Here is a 15622-nt window from a genome sequence, read left to right on the forward strand (position 1 = left end):
TGGGACTACAGGCATGCGCCACCATGCCCGGCTAATTTTTCTATATATATTTTTAGCTGTCCAGATCATTTCTTTCTATTTTTAGTAGAGACGGGGGTCTCGCTCTTGCTCAGGCTGGTCTCGAACTCCTGACCTCGAGCGATCCTCCCGCCTCGGCCTCCCAGAGTGCTGGGATGACAGGTGTGAGCCACCGCGCTCGGCCCTTCCTCCTTTTCTTATCTGGGTTTGACTTCTCTCTCCCCCCCACTGTAAACCCCTCCTGTTATTAATATTTCAACACTTCCTCTGTCTCCTCTTTCGTGCTCCTCCATGCTTTAGGTGCCATGACTGAGGGGAAAGCAGATCTAACTCAGTCCTTGGAATGTTCCAGACCAGGTAAGAAGACTTACATTGAGGGAGCGTGGAAGCCGCACTGCTTATGCTGTGCCTTTGTTTACCCACAGCCGTGGCGGCCCCCTGCCAAGATGACTATGAACTTGGCCGTCTTCGGCAGGACTCAGAGCGGGAAGAGTTCTGCTGGGAAGCGCTGACTTCCTCTCACAGCAGCTTCGCTGCAGGTTCTGGGACCGAAGGCTGTAGCCTGGGCCGCAGCTGTCACCCCCAGGGCTTCATGAACCGAAGGGACCAGGAGGTCACCCTGCAGGTGCAGGTGTTGGACCCTCCAGCTCATCCGCACGGCAGACTGAGCGAGCAGAGTGGGAAAGGGGAGGTTAGGGACGCCCCGGTGCGTCACTTTGGGCAGGAGGGTCTCCACCTGGTGCTGCTGGGGCAGAGGGTGGCCGTGCCCTTCTGTGGCCAGGAGGCCACTGACCCAGGGCGGACGATCCATGTAACGCACACATGGAGTCACACTGACGTCATCATTCCCATGTCTCAGCACAGCATCCTACTAGTCAAGAATCATGCAAACCTGGTTAAAAGAGCACTTTAAACCACAAAGTGTCGGTCACATACGAATAGTTAGTAAAAATCACTTGATTTTTTTTCCCCAAGAGTCATTTTTGACAGTTTCCTTTACAGGAATTCAATCAGTCATTTCGCAACTGGGTGAAACAGGAAAATCGAGATACGAAACTTCAGAGGTGCACGAAGCCTCAAACTCCTGAGAGCTGAAAACCTGAAGAAGTTTGTAGAATGTGCTCCTGGGCTCCCTGCATCAGAGTCACCTGGGCTGTTTGTTTATGACGCACATTCACCCAAGACCTCCTGCAACAGCATCTCGAGAGTGGAGCCTGAGTATCTGCATTTCCAGAACTTTCCATGTATTTCTTCAACACAGGTTGCAGAATCACTGAACTCAAATACCGACCCGCATCCGCTCAACGTCACAGGGACGAGCTTGCAGCTCACGGATTCGGTCATTGAACACTCTCTTGAGCATCTGCAGAGTGTCTAGTGATTGATAAAGAGACATAAACCTGCCTTCAGAAAGCTTACGGTCTAGAAGAGACGAATAACCCAGAATGAGACCAGGCCCTCAGTGACAAAGTGGTACAGTGTGTGACGACGGGGGCTTTGTAAGACTCACAGCCTGGTAAACATTCAAGGGAGGGCTACGCGTTATTTGCAGGGAAAAAAGGCAGGGATTTGAGATGCTTTGCTTGTCTCATCCTCTGCGGCTTAAGTGACTGCTCCGTTCCCGCCATGACAGGACCGCAGGGACCTCAGGTTGAACATAAATAACAAATGCCACCTTTCCCTGATGGTCTGTCCCTAATTTGTTCATTCATTGGAAGTCACTAAGTCGTGGGCTTATTCGGCCAGTCTGGAGAGGAGCAGGTGAAGGGGACAGGGCCCGGATGGGGCCACGGCCGGGAGCTGGAGGGGGTAGTGTGCGTATCTGGGGATGGGGTGGCGGGTGTATGCACCACCCCACATGGACCATTACTAACAATTCCTGCAAAGTGCTCAATGAGCTGCCCCATTCTATTCAATGTCTTGATTCTCTGGTCTTGAGTCCACCCAAATTTAACTGCTGGACTCTACTAGTATCACTAGCTACTGAGCTCACAGAAGCCCTGTCTACTAGAGGCTTCGCAGGTAAAGTATAGGAAGAATAGAGAACAGACATTTTCCATTCAAGAAGAATTTGTAATAAATGCTACTTCTTTTTTGGTCCAGTCTCAGACCGTGCTGATGCAAGCCCTGTAGCATTCAGAAAGATAGTAGTCGACTTTGCTTTAATGAAGGATTTTTTTTTTTCCCCTTTAACTGGTAAGGACATAATAAGATTGTTCTGAATGACAGACACACGTTTTGTTTTTCAGTAATTGTGCACGTTTCTGAGAATGGAAAAAACAAAAAAAAAACCATATGTGTAATCACAAGAAACTAGTGGAAAAAATTAGGGTGACAAGAACATAAAAAATAATACTCATCATCCAACTCCTGGAAAACCAAGGGCATGCCGCACAAAAGTAGAGAAGAGGAGATGTTTGCAATTAATAAACCATACGGGCCGGGCGCGGTAGCTCACGCCTGTAATCCCAGCACTCTGGGAGGCCGAGGCGGAAGGATCGCTCGAGGTCAGGGGTTCGAGACCAGCCTGAGCAAGAGTGAGACCCCCCCATCTCTACTAAAAATAGAAAGAAATGATCTGGCCAACTAAAAATATATATAGGAAAAAAAAAATTAGCCGGGCATGATGGAGCATGCCTGTAGTCCCAGCTACTCGGGAGGCTGAGGCAGGAGGATGGCTTGAGCCCAGGAGTTGGAGGTTGCTGTGAGCTAGGCTGACGCCACGGCACTCACTCTAGCCCGGGCAACAGAGCAAGACTCTGTCTCAAAAAAATAAATAAATAAATAAATAAACCATACGGAATCTAAGAAAAGCCGTAAACCTCTCCCAGACAATTAAAGCCTGCATTTCAAACAAGGTTTCTGGTAGAAATCAAGGAGTGGGAAACCTGTGTCCATGATGTCAGTATAATTTTTAGATAGTTTTTTAAAAAAATTATTTAAAGCTGTTATGAAATAAACGTTTAGCTTAAGCTAGAGACGGATGCAATCAGTAAGTTCAGCAAGCGCAGAAACAACTATTTCTCGAAAGCTGCTCTGACTCCCTCCAAATGTCCAGTGTTGTTCTCTGTGATAGACCCAGGCTGAGCCGAGAAAGATATTTTAAATGACATACATTTTGCAAATAGACTTTTCTAGTTTTAGGATTAGAGCAATGTTATAATCGCCCCCCCCCTTTTTTCCCCAAATACAAGTGAATTCGATTCATACGTGTTTCTGGTCTTCCCAGTGTCTGGCATACAGCTTCTCCTCTTAACAGCTGCTGTCCCTAAATCCGTGTCCAATTCAGGAGCCGAAGGCAGAGAGGAGATGGGCTAGGGAAAAGCTCAGATCTAGAATTTTTTTTTTTCCAGAATAAATAACTTCTGTCTCCCAAGAAAACTCAACAGCCAAGATTGAGTCATCCTCGGGGTGGCCCGGGACCCCCGGGAGGCACCGCAGACCTAACTCTGGGGTCCTTGGTGGATGGTCACCCAAGCGCAGGCTTAGCTGTTTACGACCTTCTTCCTGGAGGTGCCTGGGACGCTGGTGGCCGCCATCTGTCTGTGCTCGCAGATTGGGAGCAGCTGCAGAAGGTATGAATATTCAACAGGACGAGCAGCTGTTAGGAAGAAACAAGAAGCTGTTGGGATCCTGGTTTCAGGCACACCCTGGATTTCTTCTCTTTCCTCGAGGATGCAAAATGGAGAATGGAGTGTCTGCCTTCTCTCTTTTTCTTTCCCCCCTTTTCAGAGGCACTGATGGAAGGAGTCTATAAGGCAAGTCCCACAGAAATGGCCTCTTCTTTCCTGGGCCTCCCCGTTGCCTCTTTAAATCTCTCTTCCAGTTTGTGCTCCAGTATTTTTTGCAGAGGGGTTGCAGGCCGCCAGCTGTGACGATTGAAACATTTCCCCCAAACGATCCCTTTTTCTTTGTGTTAGACCTTTAGTAATTAACAGCAAAATGATAGGCTATCCATGAGTCAGCTCCCCAAAGCTGAGAAATAAAAGGACAAATTCATCGAAATGTTAGCTAGAATGTCATTCTTTTTTTTTTTTTTTTTTGAGACAGAGTCTCACTCTCTTGCCCGGGCTAGAGTGCCGTGGAGTCAGTCTAGCTCACAGCAACCTCAGACTCCTGGGCTCAAGCGATCCTCCTGCCTCAGCCTCCCGAGTAGCTGGGACTACAGGCATGTGCCACCATGCCCGGCTAATTTTTTTGTATATATATATTTTAGTTGGCCAGATAATTTCTTTCTATTTTTAGTAGAGACGGGGTCTCACTCTTGCTCAGGCTGGTCTCGAACTCCTGACCTCGAGCGATCCTCCCGCCTCGGCCTCCCAGAGTGCTGGGATTACAGGCATGAGCCACCGCACCCGGTCTTAGAATGTCATTTGAATGTTAAAAAAAAAAAATCCACAAATAATGGATCAGACAAGATATAATAAAGTCACCGCCAGGAAAGAGCTGGCACGCAGCCAAGATGCACTAGGAATTGAACCCAGGAAGCGACTAAAGTCCGTATTCTGTGCAGTACTGCGGTGCTACACGTTGTTACCGTGTGTAAGCAGGTTTCACGCGTGTATTTCTGTTTCATGATCAGCAACTCGACTTTTGATGTTGATGACGAGTGTGTGTCTACAAAAGCCTCAGAAAGACCGATGCAGGGCCTGAAAATAGGAAACAAAAATCCTGGGCTCAGTTGTTAGAACTTAATTTAAAAACAAGCCTAACTGCTTTCTAGGTAAATGACTATTAACGGTACTAAGACTTTCTTGGTTTCAGCTCCTGACTTGTAAAATGGGGACAATGTCACGTCTGTTAAAGAGTTCTGAGCTTTAGCACCGATGAATGCGACACGGCTGGCCATGTGCCTTCTCGCCGTAGGGTCGCAGAAAACGATAACGTGTTACTATTATTGTTGCCGTTGCTATTATTGTTAAAATCACCGCCCGGCTTGGGACGAGGGCTCATTCGAATGAGCCCTGAGATGGGGGTGGCACGTGATGGAGGTTAAGAGCGTGGGTTCTGCCGTATTCAAATTCCTACTTAGTATTCAAATTCCTACTTAGTATTCAAATTACTACCTGGTATTCAAATTCCTACCTAGTATTCAAATCACTACCTAGTATTCAAATTACTACCTAGTATTCAAATTCCTACTTAGTATTCAAATTCCTACCTAGTATTCAAATTCCTACTTAGTATTCAAATTCCTATCTAGTATTCAAATTCCTACCTGGTATTCAAATTCCTACCTAGTATTCAAATTCCTACTTAGTATTCAAATTACTATCTGGTATTCAAATTCCTACTTAGTATTCAAATTCCTACTTAGTATTCAAATTCCTACCTAGTATTCAAATTCCTACTTAGTATTCAAATTCCTACCTAGTATTCAAATTCCTACTTAGTATTCAAATTCCTACCTAGTATTCAAATCCCTACTTAGTATTCAAATTCCTACCTAGTATTCAAATCCCTACTTAGTATTCAAATTACTACCTAGTATTCAAATTCCTACCTAGTATTCAAATTCCCACCTAGCTGCTTACTTGCTTGGTGGTCGTGTGCGAGTCACTTCGCCAGGTTCCACTGGTAAATCGGGAATGACACCAGCGTGCGCTTCTCTGAGTCCCTTTGCGGATTTGTGCTGCGTTACCAGGCAACGGTTTAACCCCGACACTGGCACGTGGCGAGCGCACAATCCATGTTAGCTCTGGCCATTGTTATTTTTCCGTTAGTATTTGTCTTATCCAAAAATTAGGACACATTATTTGCAGAAATAACCTTCTTTAGGTTTATCTCGATAGGCTTCAGGAGACAATGAGACTGCCATCAAATTTGCATGGCCCTTGTTTCTAACCATAAGAAGTAACTTCTTTATCAATTTAGGAAAAAAAAGATCTGTTAAAAAAAAAACTCTCTAGGTTAGTAAGGTTAAACGGAGAAGGCTCAGGTCAGTGGAAGGAAGATGGTCCAGGGAGGCCCAGGCCTGCCAGTGATCAGCGACGTCCGTGGCTTTGGCCAAGGCCTTGGACATCACAAGGCCTCAATACCCTCCTCCGTAAAACAAGGCAGTTTGGACAGACGATCTCTAAGGCCGAATATTCTCTGACTCTGATCTAACGAGGTCTTATCACTCCACTTTGGCTCTCTGAGAAGGAAACTGTGGAGTTTTGAAGTGGGATGAGAGTCAGGGAATAGCATAAAATATAAAAAATAGCTCTTCTTGTCCTCCTGTTCCACGATAATTTTTTTCTCAGTTGATGTAATCGTTGGCTTTTTTTTTTTTTTAAGCTTTCCCCTAAAAGGTCCAGATGCTATGATTTCATCAACCACAAACAAATGGGGCAGGGCTGGGGAGGTCCTGGGAAAATGCACATAATTCCTGGAAAACAAAGTTTATATCCCTAACTAGTTGTCCCCAAAGGGCTACACGGACTCAGACCGATTAGCACTCTGAAACCAAACGAGTCATGATGGATTGAAAAATGTCCATCTCGATTAGTGCTATATTCAAATTATTAACGCCAGATAACTTACATTAACTTATCTTGCGCTTGGATTTTTATGTGAAGTATCAATCAACCGTGATTAGTCTTTCTCTGTGTCCCCAGAGAACATGTTTGGCCACTAACATGGTGACTATACACCCAGTGATACTAAGTTCAAATAGTCAACTAGTTTCTGGCCAAAAATCACTCTAAAGATTATAACTAAATCAACTGCTCTCTTCTGTTTTTGGGCAGCCATTCAAAAGTGCAATTTCTCTCACAGTTTAGGATGTGTGCATCCCTTTATAAATAATTATAAACATGTAAAAACTTCCCGGTGGCTGAACACATGGGCTTGGAAGTGGGGTGGAACTTACGAATCGATGGTCCTCGCGTGCTTTGACTCACTTTCTCCGAATGGGAGTAGGATTTAAAGTACAGGAAATGTCTGGTGGGAACAAAAAGGGGATGTGTTAATGTTACAATACAGAAAACCAAGAACAAAAGCAACATTGTGAAAGTTAGATTGTTTACTTCAATCAGCACTAACCTAGCAAGAGAAGAATTCTATGTTATGATGTCTAACACAAGAAAGGACTGTTGGCCGGGCGCGGTGGCTCACGCTTGTCATCCTAGCACTCTGGGAGGCCGAGGTGGGTGGATCGTTTGAGCTCAGGAGTTCGAGACCAGCCTGAGCAAGAGCGAGACCCCGTCTCTACTAAAAATAGAAAGAAATGATCTGGACAGCTAAAAATATATATAGAAAAAATTAGCCAGGCGTGGTGGTTGCATGCCTGTAGTCCCAGCTACTCGGGAGGCTGAGGCAGAAGGATTGCTTGAGCCCAGGAGTTTGAGGTTGCTGTGAGCGAGGCTGACGCCACAGCACTCTAGCCCAGGCAAGAGAGTGAGACTCTGTCTCAAAAAAAAAAAAAAAAAAAGGATTGTTTATGCCGAATAGTTTATTTAGCATGCACATTTGTAACAGTACAGTGATACTATATTCCCAAAATATTTAATAACAAATACAGTGCAGGCTTCAGCCAATAAATATGGGGGGATAGGTTGGAGATGGCATTTGAAGGGTTAAGGGCAGAGCTATTTACTAACTTGTACATGAACACTTCAATATCTGACAGTCAGCATGAGCACACAACGGTGCACCGGGTGAATATCACGTCTGGCTCTAAATCTGATAAACTTCCCAAGATGAGAGTGATCAAGGATCAATGGCTTATGTGTATAGAAATAAAACCCCAATGCTATGCACTTCCCAATCATGCTTGCGTATGTTAATTCCCTTGTTCATTACTACGTGTTTTTCAAGAGTCAGCCCAAGGCATCTTCACATACAGGAAGGGGGTCCCTCCCCTTGACCCCCACTTTCCACCCCCACCTCCCAAAGGGCTAAATGTTCACCTCTGTAGCACCAACATGATTTCTATGGTAACGCTTATAACAAATTGGAAGTATTTTTTTCCCTCTCTGTCCCCCTTCTTCAGCTCTGAGTTTAGTCAATACGCAAGAATCTCCACTAGCTATAAACAGAAAACATTATCTGTCTTGTTCTACACTTTGTTCCTACCATGTAGAACATGCCAAGAACAAAGTAGATGTTCAATAAATATTTGCAGAAGGTATAAATAATCTGGACTGCTTTTTAAAAAAAAAAAATTTTTTTTTTTGTAAAGACAGAGTCTCCCTTGTTGCCCAGTCTGGTCTCAAACTCCTGGCCACAAGCAATGCTCCTCCCGCAACCTCTCAAAGTGCTGAGATTACAGGCGTTAAGTGCTTCTTACAATTCAGATTCCCAGGCTCCAGCCCTAAAGGTTCGGATGCATTTTTAGCAAGTTTTCCAGGTGATTCTGATGCCAATGATCCAGGAAACTTTTTATTCTCAGAGCCTGGATCTAATGTATCTAAGACTTTATTAATTTTTTCAGTTAGTTTGCTCTGGCTGCCATGACAAAGTGCCACAAATTGGGTGGTTTAGACAACAGATACTTACTGTCTCAGTTCTGGAGGCTAGATGTCTGAAATTGAGGTGTTGGCAGGGTTGGTTCCTTCTGAGGGCTACAAGGGAAGGATCTTTTCCAGGTCTCTTTCCTTGGCTTGTAGATGACCATCTTCATACTCACATGGCGTTCTCCCTGTATTCGTGTCTTTGTGCAAGTTTTCCTGTTTTATTAATATAAGGATACCAATCATATTGGATTAGGGACTCACTCTAATGACCTCATCTTAACTAATTATATCTGCAACAACTCTATTTCCAAATAAGATCACATTCTGATGAACTGGGGATTAGGTCTTCAACATATGAATTTGGGGGAGGTCTACTAATTTTACTATGTCACCATTAACTAAAATGGGAGGTTGACATCGCATGAATAATTAGATTTAGGCAAGAGTTATGTTCTTGAAAAGTTGGGTTAATTAAAATTTTGCAAACAAATCTGTGTTTTAAAGGCACATAAAATATACTCATTAAAGTGCTCCTTTGAAAATTCTTTTGTAAAGTTTAGAATCTTTCTGTTAAAATAATTATCCCCCTAACGTACTGATCTTGAAAGTTTAATGCAGATTTTCATGAAACAAGGTATTAATATATAGAAGCAGAAATATGCAATTATTGTATGGTGTAGACAGGCAAATTTTGAACAGATATGAGGAGAAATTTTGGGTCTATTCCTGGAGAGAGTCCCCCTGAATACAAAACAGAACATGCAGACTTCAGGCACAACCAACCGAAGAGCAAAAGAGAAGCTTCACGGGAAATTACAATACTGTGTCACAGAGATTAATTAAACTTCAAAACTAAACCCTCAAAACAAATGATAAAACTCTAAGCCTTGTATCTGAGACGGTGATAAATTTTAAAGTAATTCGACTGCTATTTATTGAGAGTTTACAATGTGCTAGAAGCTTTGATTGATAAGGAAAGGCACGGAGCTTGCCTTCAAAGAGCCCTCCGTCAAGCTGTAAAGACAGATCCGTAAATAACTGACTCCGATGGAAGCCAGACCGTATCAGGAGTTGTCACTGTAACCATGATCGTGACATGTTTCTGAGTTTAAATATTGTGTCCCACAGTTCTCATGAATACTTTCATGTTGGATTTACATATCCTGATTCTTTCCTTGTTTCCTTCCTTCCTTTTTCCCTTTCTTCCCTCCTTCTCTCTCTTTCTTCCTCATTTCCTTCTTTCTTTTCAATCATTCAGTATTACAAATACTAATCCTGTATTTGTTAAACGCATTGAAAACAGTTTCCCAGACTGTCTTTCAAATTTCTCAAGATTTCTTTAAAGCCAGAGTTTACACTAACGCGTGGGCAATTCAGCCTCTCTCTACAGGTCAATTTCCCCACGTTATAATGGAGACAATAGTAGCATCGTTATAATGGAGACAATAGTAGCATCTCCACAAAGCATCGTGTTACTTCGAAAAAGAGAAAGAGTTGTGGGGGTATAGCTCAGGGGGAGAGCATTTGACTGCAAAAGAGAGAAAGACTGTAAAGCAATTAGCGTAATGTCTGGGGATGAATGATAGTTCTTTCTTCTGATTATTAGAAGTCCTGGATGTTTCTTGTTATATTTATTTCTAGGCATTTTTATAGTTTTCTTGCTACGATAAAGGGGTAGCAGCTTTGGAACTATTTCAGTAATGGGAGTGTTTGGAATGGAGGGAATGTAATTTCACTGTCGCGTCACGATTTCCTATAACTTTGAAAATCTTAAAAGAGTGAAATGGTTATTTCTAGATGCCTTTTGCGTTGCGTGAACAGTCCGCCACATGCTGTTGCTTCTGCTTTGGATCAGCTTATTTTCACTAATCAAACAAGAATTTATTGCATAACCAACTTCCACATATTACTAAACAAGGGGACGTTTATCCACCACACGAGAGGAAGTCATCTGATAAATTGCGTTTGATTCTAGGCATGTAAAGTGAGGAAGAGGAGAACCACAGTAACATCTTGTAGTTGTTCCAAATCGCCAAATGTATCTTGATCTTAGCTTTTTTTCCATGGCATGTCATCTGATTAATCAATAGATTGTAACCAGATTATGTAATTTTAAATCCTTAGTAGATGCTTTTAGCGGTGATGATAACACAACATTCCTACGAATAAAAGATGGGACAATTCCCTTGGCCCACCAGGGTCCTCTGACTTAAAGAAATTCAAGGGTTCTAAGAGAGTCAGATTGTTTCCATTAAAGAGACAAGAATAAATCATTAGTGAATGTCGTAAGTATATCATATGGAGCATTGATAATATGCAGTTTTGAGGTCATGTATACATCATCAATTATCATAGTAAAATAAAGTAGAGAAACTAAGACGTTTCTTGGAAATCCCACCTTCTCCCTCCATTTGCTTACGATACTTGGTCCCATCGTCACTTCCTATTCTGTATATCAGCTTTCAGAAACACAATGCCACCAGGATCTGTTGGCTGTCTCTATTGAACCATAATAAGTCCTTTGCTCTTTTTTGTGGAGCAGAGTTCAAGGCCAATAGCCATTTAACTTCTTGTCTCTTTCAGGAACTTCTGGGACATGCTTGGAAGAATCACACCGCCATTGTTTTTACCCACGCAGAGAAAATAGAAGAGGCCGGATTCAATGAAGATAAATATGTACGTGAGGCCCCGGATACACCGTTAACCCTCTTAAATTCTATTCAGCACAAATATGTTTTCCAGTATAAAAAAGGAAAATCACTTCATGAACAAAGAAGGAAAATCTCAGAAAGAATCGTGGAATTTATAAAAGAGGATTGTTACCAAGTTCTTACCTTCAAATCAAATTTAGGTAAAAGGAAAAGAGCATTTGATAGGGGAGGCAGAAACCTGGTTTCAAAAGGTGCCTTTGTGAGCACGGACGTGTACAGTAAGAATTCTCAAATGCCACTGGTGAGCGTGTGCGTTGGTATAACCACTTCGGAAAACTGGAAGACAAAAAGAACAGCAAGGACTCAAGATTTCTAATAGAAATCGCGTAACATAGCCATTGCACTCCTGGGAGAGTATGTCCAACATAAATGTGTACATTTGTGCACTGAGGCATGTATGTGCAAGAATGTTCATAGTGGTACTATTCAAAATAGCTAAAAACTGGACACTGTCCAAACGTCCATTAATAGTAGAAAGCTCTGGTATGTTCACAAAGTAGGACAGTATATAATGATGAGAATGAGCAGACTCAACTACATTTAACAGCACCAATGAATCACCTAAACATAATGCTAAAAAATAAGCCAGACATAAAAGATTACATGCTCTGTGATCCCATATGTATAAAGTCCAAAACCAGCCAAACTAATATAATATAACCTAAACTACTCAGATTGATGATAGAAGTGCAGTAAGTCAGGAAAGTGGTGACCCATGAGGAGGCCACAGTGACTCAAAAGGACTCACTTGGAGTCTTGGCTTCTGAGATTCTGTTTTTCAGTGTCTTGATTTTGAGGCTGGGTTCACAGGGTGTGTTCATTTTGTGATACATCCAACAACAAACGCTTGTGATTTATGAACTCCTTAGTATATACGTTATATTTACATAAAAGTTTAAAATGAATAATATCATCCAGTTTTTAAGCACCAAAGGAGGCAAGAAAATCTTCATCTTTCTCTGCTGCACCCCTTTCCGTAAAAGGATTTGTTCTCTCAAATTTGGATTCAGTCAAAAGGCTGCACTTGAGGACCGAGAAGGCCACGGGGTCCCCACCCCTGTTCCAGTCTTTTTGAAAGCTCTGTTTTTCTATCTATACTGTGCATTTTTTCCCTAGAATTTGCTTAGATTTTCTTTTGTATTAATTTTAAGACATTATCACAATTCTTTGACATAATGCTGATGCTTTTAAGTGGCAAATCTGTTTCCCAGATTCTCATTTAAACTTTGTTAAAAATAAGTTCTCTTTTCGCGAACATCTGAAGTATGTGTTTTCAACGTATTGCTGTTGCAGAAGACAATGGTGTCCTTCTCCATGAAAACCGAAGGTTACAGAAAAAAAGATTTCTTTAAAAAAGTCATTCTCTTTTGTTAAATGTATTGAATGTGACTTTGAGTTTGCATTTTTCATTAATCTTTTCCAGAGATAGATCCAGTTGTGGTGTTGATTTTGGATGAGTTCGGCACTGGTCTTTCCAAATGCCCCAGGTGTGAAAATTTGAATGGGTTTTAAATGAACACGTATCAGCCAACTATGCATTCATAGGGCTGAAAACTCAAGTGCGTGTGTCTATCGAGAGGCTTTCTCTACTGGGATGTATAATATTCTAATGAGGCAATTTACAAAAACAAATGTCAAACTTTGTCAGGACAGCCTTGGTATAAAAGCTCATCACATGAATGCCATTGAGGAAATGAACAGATACCAACAACTGCTATTTCAACAATTCTGTAGGCATTACGCAGCCATGGGAAAGACAAGAATAGATAACCCTTCATTAAAAAGGATTATTCTTTCTTCTTGCAATTACCGAGTCCCAGGCTTATTTCTGCTCTTGTTGCTAAGGACAATAGCCTGCCAGATAGGAAATGATGTTGATGAAGACATAAAATAGCACTTACACATATTTTTTTACTTAAAAATCTAGAGAACTGGGAATACTGTGTGTTAGGAGGTGGGGTGGAAGTTAGAAAGGGAAAAAAAAACAAGTAAGGGAATACATAAGGGCGAAAAAATACAATATACAATAATTAATCCACACTCTGAAATTCCAGCTGGCTCACTCTCAAAACCAATAATTATTTCATTGTTCTGGGTCCTTCCTCCAAATATTTTTTTGGGGTTATGCTCCTATGAATTATCTCTGCCAAGATTTATGCAGAGGAAAAACCATAACTATAAAAAGTACAATAAACAAGAATGTGTAAGTCACTCTTTCTTACTCCAACAAGTTGTACCTGAAGTTTCAGTTTTGTGCAGAGATGTATTAGCCAAGAGCAACTATCCTACTTTTCATCATTGTTCAAGTTTTGGGGTTATCATCCAAATAGTACCACAATGGGGTATAACTATAAAGAGTTGTTTTTGTTTTCAATTATCTACCTATCTATCTGTCTGGAATTTAGTGACTGCTCTCATATGCTGGCTTTTGGGATGGACTGTCATTATAGGTTCAGGGCCCCCAACAAGAGTGCACTACTCAAAGAATCAAGGCATTGTGACTCTTTAAAAAGGCCACCAGCAGCAGAGTAGGAGCCTGGTTTTGCCAAGTGAGTTCTTCCTATGAACTCCCACAGCAAACAAATAAAAATAAAATAAAATTTTTAAAAAATGGATAAATTGATAAATCCTCTTCATAACCACTACAAAGGAGTGTTTAATAACCACCTCTCTCCCCTTAGAATCTCTTAAATATTCTACTAAAGGAGCCTCCCTAATCTTAGATGAACACTAGAGTTTAGGGTTTTTTTGTTTTTTTTTTTTTTGCAGTTGTCACTATCTTTCCCTACAGTTTAAATAAAAGTTAAACTTTTCATTCATACAAAAGAAACCATATGACCATTTAACTAATGTGGAAGAAAATATCTAATGAAGAGCACTGGATTAGTAAAAGCTGAAAGAAGGTCTAGGTTTCAGCTTAGTGCAAGCATTTATTTAACTTTTCTGTTGATTCTTTGGGGTAAAATGATTGATGTTCTTAAGTAGTTAAGAAGTAAATATAACATGTGAAAACTTTGTAAGTTATAAAGCATTAGCTATCTTAATAATTCTGTAATAAAATCAATGACAGTAGACAGATGTTATTATATTCCCCTTACTTTGGTTAAAGAAAGCATGGTTATTCCTTAACTAAAATTTTGGAGGGTAAAACTTTCTCCACAAGATAACAGCTTGCAGTATTATTGTCAGTTGTGTTACACTAACTTGCCTCCCCTAGTTCTTTTTCTTTTTCTTTTTTGAGACATGATCTGGCTCTGTCACCCTGGCTAGAGTGCAGTGGCATCATCATAGCTCACAGCAACCTCAAACTCCTGGGCTCAAGCGATCCTCCTGCCTCAGCCTCCCGAGTAGCTGGGACTATAGACGCACAAACCCTGCCCAGCTAAATTTTTTATTTTTTGTAGAGACAGGGTCTTGCTCTTGCTCAGGCTGGTCTTAAACTCCTGGCCTCAAGCGATCCTCCTTCCCTGGCCTCTCAAAGTGTTAGGATTACAAACGTGAGCCAATGTGCCCGGTCCCCTAGCTCTTTTATCTTGCATCTTGGTGATACGGTTGTAATTTTTGCATTGCACTTAGAACCAGAACTTGTGTCTCCATTTATGTAGCTAAAGCACACGGATAATGTATACTTGTGACACTTTTATATTTTAAAAGGTACAACGTAGCATTTCCCTGAAAAGCATAGGAGGTGTATTCATGTCCCTTCAACGCACCAGTTATAAGCAACAGTGAGCTGCTCCCTCACCCACTAAGAATTTGAAAATATGATTGCTTGTATTAAGCCAAGCAAATCAACATACAACAGTTAGAAACGCATTGTGTTCCTAGTCTAAGAGAATTACAAAACTATTTGAAACATTATGAATATCGAACTAGTGACAAGAGCAGCAAATGAACGGGGTGGGCAGCATCTAAAAGTCTAAAAAACGGATTTCAGTGGGAGCGGAGGGAGGGGAAGGACAGTTTGAGTAATGAACATCGCCAGTGAGGGAAACAGTGCTGAGAGACCGAGTCCTCATTTGATGTACAAGTAATCTTCTGAACAGGAATTCAACTTCTAAAGAAATGTGGTATCACAAATGGGGCCAGAAACACTGGTTTCCGGAAACATCCTCTATCATAAACTGGTATGAACATAGTGTACATCTGGGCTAGACTATTTCAATATTTAGTTGGGGAAAATGACTGTGACTATTTCAAAAGACTTTGTCACCAAGTCTTTATTCCCAAAAGAATAACGTATTTTGAGGACAAGGTAACTTTTGAAAGTGACACTGGGTTATCCACACGTTAATGTTCTGTTCATATTCAGTTTTTCAGAATGAAGATATAACATCTATAATCAGGTTCTAGATCCTGGCCCACCAGAGCTCTGTGGATTTAAATAAATGAACTTTAATTACACCTTTTATAACATGCAATATTGTTTTACAGTTGTTGTTAGGGCTTACGGGA

Source organism: Eulemur rufifrons, chromosome 26, assembly GCF_041146395.1.
Source record: "Eulemur rufifrons isolate Redbay chromosome 26, OSU_ERuf_1, whole genome shotgun sequence".
In the NCBI taxonomy this organism is placed as follows: Eukaryota; Metazoa; Chordata; class Mammalia; order Primates; family Lemuridae; genus Eulemur; species Eulemur rufifrons.